This window comes from Macaca thibetana, chromosome 5 (assembly GCF_024542745.1).
Source record: "Macaca thibetana thibetana isolate TM-01 chromosome 5, ASM2454274v1, whole genome shotgun sequence".
NCBI lineage: Eukaryota > Metazoa > Chordata > Mammalia > Primates > Cercopithecidae > Macaca > Macaca thibetana.
Genome location: NC_065582.1, coordinates 34,727,430 through 34,733,087, shown reverse-complemented (window position 1 = coordinate 34,733,087; position 5,658 = coordinate 34,727,430). Strand labels below are relative to the sequence as shown.

General features: G+C 35.8%; 1 long non-coding RNA gene across 1 annotated transcript; it reads right to left on the bottom strand.

Moving 5' to 3' along the window:
* Nucleotides 1-259: 259 nt before the first annotated feature.
* LOC126955087 (uncharacterized) lies at nucleotides 260-5,380 on the bottom strand. Its single transcript, XR_007725807.1, has 3 exons — nucleotides 5,233-5,380; nucleotides 1,176-1,283; nucleotides 260-328 (listed from the first exon to the last, which is right to left on the bottom strand). It is a non-coding gene; the product is annotated as an uncharacterized LOC126955087 (long non-coding RNA).
* Nucleotides 5,381-5,658: the final 278 nt, after the last annotated feature.

Below are 5,658 nucleotides of genomic sequence, written 5' to 3'. Positions count from 1 at the left end.
TCCTCCCACCTCAGCCTCCTGAGTAGCTGGAATTATAGGTGCACAGCACCACGCCTGGCTAATTTTTGTATTTTTAGTAGAGACGGGTTTCACCATGTTGGACAGACTGGTCTCGAACTCCTGGAACTCCTGACCTCAAGTGATCCACCTACCTCAGCCTCCCAAAGTGTTAGGATTACAGGCGTGAGCCACCATACCCAGCCTGAATCTCCTTTTTGCAATTTGACCAATCCCTTCCTTTATGCTTGCCCAGCCTCACCTATTAAATTTCCTTCTTCTGCTTTCATACATGGTCGCTGTCATAGAATAATGTAATTCTGAAGAAAACCTACAAAGAAAAGACATTTTACATAAGCAAGAGACAGGATCATTTTAATGTTTGTTGCATCTACACACTGATGTTAATAAAAACTAGAAACATCTCAAGCTGAGGATGATAAAAGTTCATACACAGGAGACCCAGGGTGAAAGTTGCAAGTGTGATCTCCTTTACTTGTCAGAGCTTAGCTTTCCTTAATGTTACTCCAAATAATTAGTGAGAGGTGATGGAAGTATCAACAAGAAAACATGAATTATTTAAACTACCTGCTGAAGAACCTGAGTAGAGATACTGTAAAAACCCTGTGTTTCTTCATGACAACTGGCTACATTAATCATGAAGTATATTATCATGAAGATGACTATCCAAGGGGGAAATTATGAATATTAATATTGCAAGGACAGATCCATAAGTATTCTTTTTCTAGACCACAATATACAATAAGTACCCATGGGGACCTTTAGCTCATCTGAAGAAAAACAGTGCTAATAAAGACCGTGCTTCTCATACTGCCCTGATTATCTAAATGCCAAATGTTCAATTATAGATATTTCAGTGATCTAAACTTTAGGACCTGGAAGCAGCTTCGAAATTTAATTAAATCCTCATTATTCACTCTACTAATTATCTAAATTAAATATTTTCTTTACAAATGAAGCCCCTAATTAGGGAAAAATGAATGTTAACAATTTTGTTTTGACTTAGTCATTTTTTTACATGGAAATAAGTTTGCTGGTTTTAAACAATGTGAAAACTGAGCAAAGGAAAAGTTCACTTTTTAAAAAACATTAGACCATTTGTTTCATTTATAAAATGTTCTAAAGTAAGCATGGATACATATGTGTTATTTGAATACATTTTATTTCCAATTCCATCCTTAGATGTAGCTTGTATGGAGGGTAAATGGTTTCCTTGTTTTTTAGCCTGGCTCGCTTGTTGCTTCTTCATTTCATTGTTCATGATACTGGAAGGCAAAAAAGGAGAGAGACACAAATGTTAATGTTCTTCGCACCTCTGGGTCAAAATGAATACGGGGATACCTTGAAAGTACAATTAACGTAAGCCTAAGTATGGAAAGATGGTGGATGAAGCAGAGTGAAGTGGGTGCTGGAGCACAGTTGCCAGTGGGCTACCTGTGAATGGCAGGCACTGTGTCAGGAGTGGAGGTCTCAGAAGAACAGAATCCAGGCACAGAGTGGGGAGAGAAGAAAATGAAAAAAGACTAGTTAGGTTGGTGAATTGTTACAGAGTCTACAATATTATTTCCTTCTATAACCCTCATCTTAACCCTAAATATTGGAAAATATACAAAAATCGTGGAATATTTGGAAGCTGGCAAAGCAGGGGAATAAACATGAACACAGCATGAGAAACGAAGCCACGTGTGCTACTGCAAAGAGTCATAGGGAGTTGCAGAATACTTGCGGTGGGCATTTTGGAGTTTAGGGAGATACAGTGGGACTGTAGGTCCTAATCAGAAGGTCAGATGGGAAGGCTGCAGAACTCCATGTAAAATCACGGGCTTCAGCCTGAAGAATAGCACTGTTCTGCAGGAAGATGCCATTATCCTGAAATGAGGTACAACTTTTGGAGCAGTGTGAGAAAAGGGAACAAACATCTAGCAGCCACATCAAGGAAGTGAAGCTTCAATGTCAAAGGAAATTGAGAGTTTTCATAGCTTGGTGTTCTCCACCTGATTTGGAAGTGGAACTTTTGGGCTTGATATTTGCAAGTAAGGTGTCTGTATAAAGCATTATTTAAAAAACTTTAGGAAAGGATTGCATTCATTTGTATTAAGTTTAGTTATTGACTTGAAATAATGGTTTTCTTGACTGTCATCCCTTTTTCAAGCAAAGTTGGACATGAGAAGACTCAGTCCTCCACCTCCTGCTAGACAATGAACAAAATGAATCTCAAGCACCAAAATATCCATCTGGGGGCCATAACACAGCTGCATCTTCATGACACTGAAATGCAATTGTCTTAAACTACACTTGTGGATTGACTGGTTGTAGGAAGCACAATCACCACACTGAAACAGGTTTGACCGACGAGAAGCATGGGGAAGCATATTGTTTCAGTTGGGTTGCTTAGCTGCAACAGAATTTCTGATATGCCAGATGAGTCTGTCTGCCCTCCTCTTCTCTACATGACACACACTACAAAGCCCCACATAGGACTCCTTATTAAATCCATAAATTGTTGTAGACATAGGCTCCTTTTAGAGAGTCAGAGTGACTAATCTTGCATATGGGGAATTGTGTGAATATGTTATTATACTGAAGTTAGGAAAGTCAAAGTCTCTGGTCTTTCAGGAATTGAGAGAAAGCTAGTAGAAGCAGAGCAGTCATCGCTTTTAGATCATCAGGGTCTTACAAACAAGGATTTGACTTTTACCTTGAGCTTCTGTTAGCTTTAACTAGAGGCCTTTGTTTTTTTTTTAGAGATGAATCAGAAAGTCGACAGATCCTTCTAGATTCTTCCTTCCATTTTATTGTACTCCCTGTGCAGCTGGTTACCTATAAACCGTCTGTATTTTTCTAAATAAATAAAGTCTTGTGACCTTTGAAAGGCAGCAAAGCACAATGAAAAAGGCAAAACATGCTATGAGTTAGAAACACCATTGTTATCCCACCTCTGCTACTAGTAGAGGTGAATTGGAATGTGTATTTAATCTATCTATATATTTTTGCCTCATCTGTAAAATGAGAGTAACAGTCATTTAATTCTTTAAGTTTTAATGAGAAACACTCAATGACATTACATTTGGAAGCACTCAGTACCACGTCAGCCACATATTAAATATCTAATAATTGTTCATGGTTATTACTAACAATTGGTTTGATTCATTTCAGTATGACAGGATATTTGTCTTGGGTTTTCATTTTTCAATTTGATATAACTAGTTTTTTTTTGTTTTTCTAAAATTATAATATTTTATGTTAAAGAAGAGTGACATCTTTATTCTGTGCTGTTTATTCAATGCCACTGAAGGCAGTTACATTGCACACAGTCTCTACACAACTGGTGGTGATGAAATTGTGCCTGTCCCCTAGGTCAGGTTACATGAATTTTGTTTCTGCCCACCTGCTGTGTGTCCATACACTTAGCACTTTGGTAGATGTTACACCTTCCTGTCTTTGAAGAAGGAATCTGGTCCAGAAGAGAAAGCAGAGACACTTAAAATGGCTTGGAAACAATGGCAAGTCAACAAAAGCAAATCATTGTTACAAGACAAATATAATAGGTGAGAGAAGACAGTTGAGTGTGAGAGATTCTCAGGGAAGGTAGGTTTGAGTTGAACATGGAAAAGGTGATGACCATGGATTTTTAGAAATTAGCTGTTTGTTTGTCCTAAACAATTCAAAAGTTGTCAATAAAAAATATCTATTATAGCTGTAAAATGGAAATAAAGTAATTCTTAGAGTGAAAAAATGTAAACATGTATTGTGACCCTTTATGAGCTGAGAATAATGTTAAGCATGTTTACTCATTCATTTTATTCAATAGATATGTTTTATTTACATGTACTAGTTGTTATTCTAAAATTGCTTTGTCCATTTTACTTTTTTATCTTTCATATTACTTGTGCTATCCTTTTATTTTTATTTTATTTTTGTACAAATGGTAAAACTGAAGCTCTGAAAAATAAGTACCTTACTCAAAGTTACACATTGTATGGAAGACCTAGAATTGAAACTCATTGGTTTGAGCATAAACCAATTTGTATACCATGTAGACTCATTAAAAATAAGTTAATTTATAGACCTTAGGGAAATGCTCTAAAGAAAATTTTCTTCTTCTTAGCAAATTTTTCAGTCCTCCAGTAATAGGTGAATCTCTGCGTGTTTTTAACTAGTTGTATGTATTAGATGTGTGAGATCAAAATCAGTGGGTTACTTAGAACAGTTTGGTGAGAAAAATAAATCTCCTATAATAAACATGGTTTACAAAAAGGAAATGTAAATGAGAAAGTGTCTGAGATAGGTCTCAAAACAATTTTGAAGTTTATTTTGCTAAGGTTAAGGATGTACCTGGGAGAGAGGTCTGTGCCTTTCTCCAAAGATGTTTTTGAGGGCTTAAATATTTAAAGGGGAAAATGGGCTGGAGGGGGAAAATGGAGGATATGGCAATATACATGTTGCAGGAGAAAATGAGCAGGTACAAGATAGTCAATTATGTATTCATCTGGAACTGAGTAAATCAGCACTTTACATAAGATAAAGTGAGCATAGAGTAGCTGCCTGTGAAGATATTTAACCTTTTATACCTAGCTCTCTGCTTAGGAACAAAAGGAAAGGCAGTTTCTTGCATGATTCAGCTTTCAGCTTAATTTTATTCTTTGGTCATAGATAATTATGGTACTGAGTTTTTATTTTCCTTTCACATTTCTTCCCCAATTAAAAAAAAATCTTTCAGAGAAAGCATTTTAGAAGAAACTGAGTCTCTGGTCTCAGGTTTTGTCTGATGACTCATGGTTGGGATGGTTTATTCCTAGACAGATATGTCCCACTTTGTTAGAAGAGCTCATTTTTAGCAAGTTGTGGAGTCTCTCATTTTGGACTGAATTCAGTCCAAATTGTAGAAGATAGTAAAAATTGAAAAGAATTAGGTAGGGCTAAAATCTAGTTGTAGGAAATAATAATAATTGAAAAGAATTAGACAAAGCTGGAGTCTAATAGCAGCTGTACTATAGTTTCATTTTAAAAGCAAAGCCCAACAAGAATAATCATTTGTCATATAAGCTCACTGTTTTTTTCTTAACTGGCTTTACTGGAACTTATTTCAGGTATTTCTCTGTGGGTGAATTTCTCTGTGCCTTTCGGTGTGAATTGGGTTAATTTCTCTCTTTTCAAGGTCTCAAGAAAAATTGGGGTTCCTGGATCTGTCAGAAAGTGACATTCTTTACTTACCACAGGTCAGAACCCTGTAAAGGACAAGGTATGGGGCCAGATTTTCCAAGGAGATTTCATCAGTTCTATAGGTCAGCCCCTTTTTCTCAAGGCCACGTGAAAATATATTATTCCAGTCAAAGCTTTGATAAAATAACCAGTGTCTCCAACTATGCTCTGTTATAAAAGAAAACAGATTTTTATTGAACATTTGCAAATCACTATATTGTCATAAATTAATAATACTCACAAAATAGCTTCCAAATTTTGGAGAAATTAGGTTGAGAGAAAGGAATTATGTTTTAAATTTTGCTCCTAAAAATATACTTTACTAAACTGTTAAGAGCTATAAGTAGCTTAAAAGAGGATAAAGCTTTTTGTGTGTCTCAAAAATAAAACAAAAAGAATCATCAAATGTTTTAAGTAAAAAGTTGTAAGACATTATTT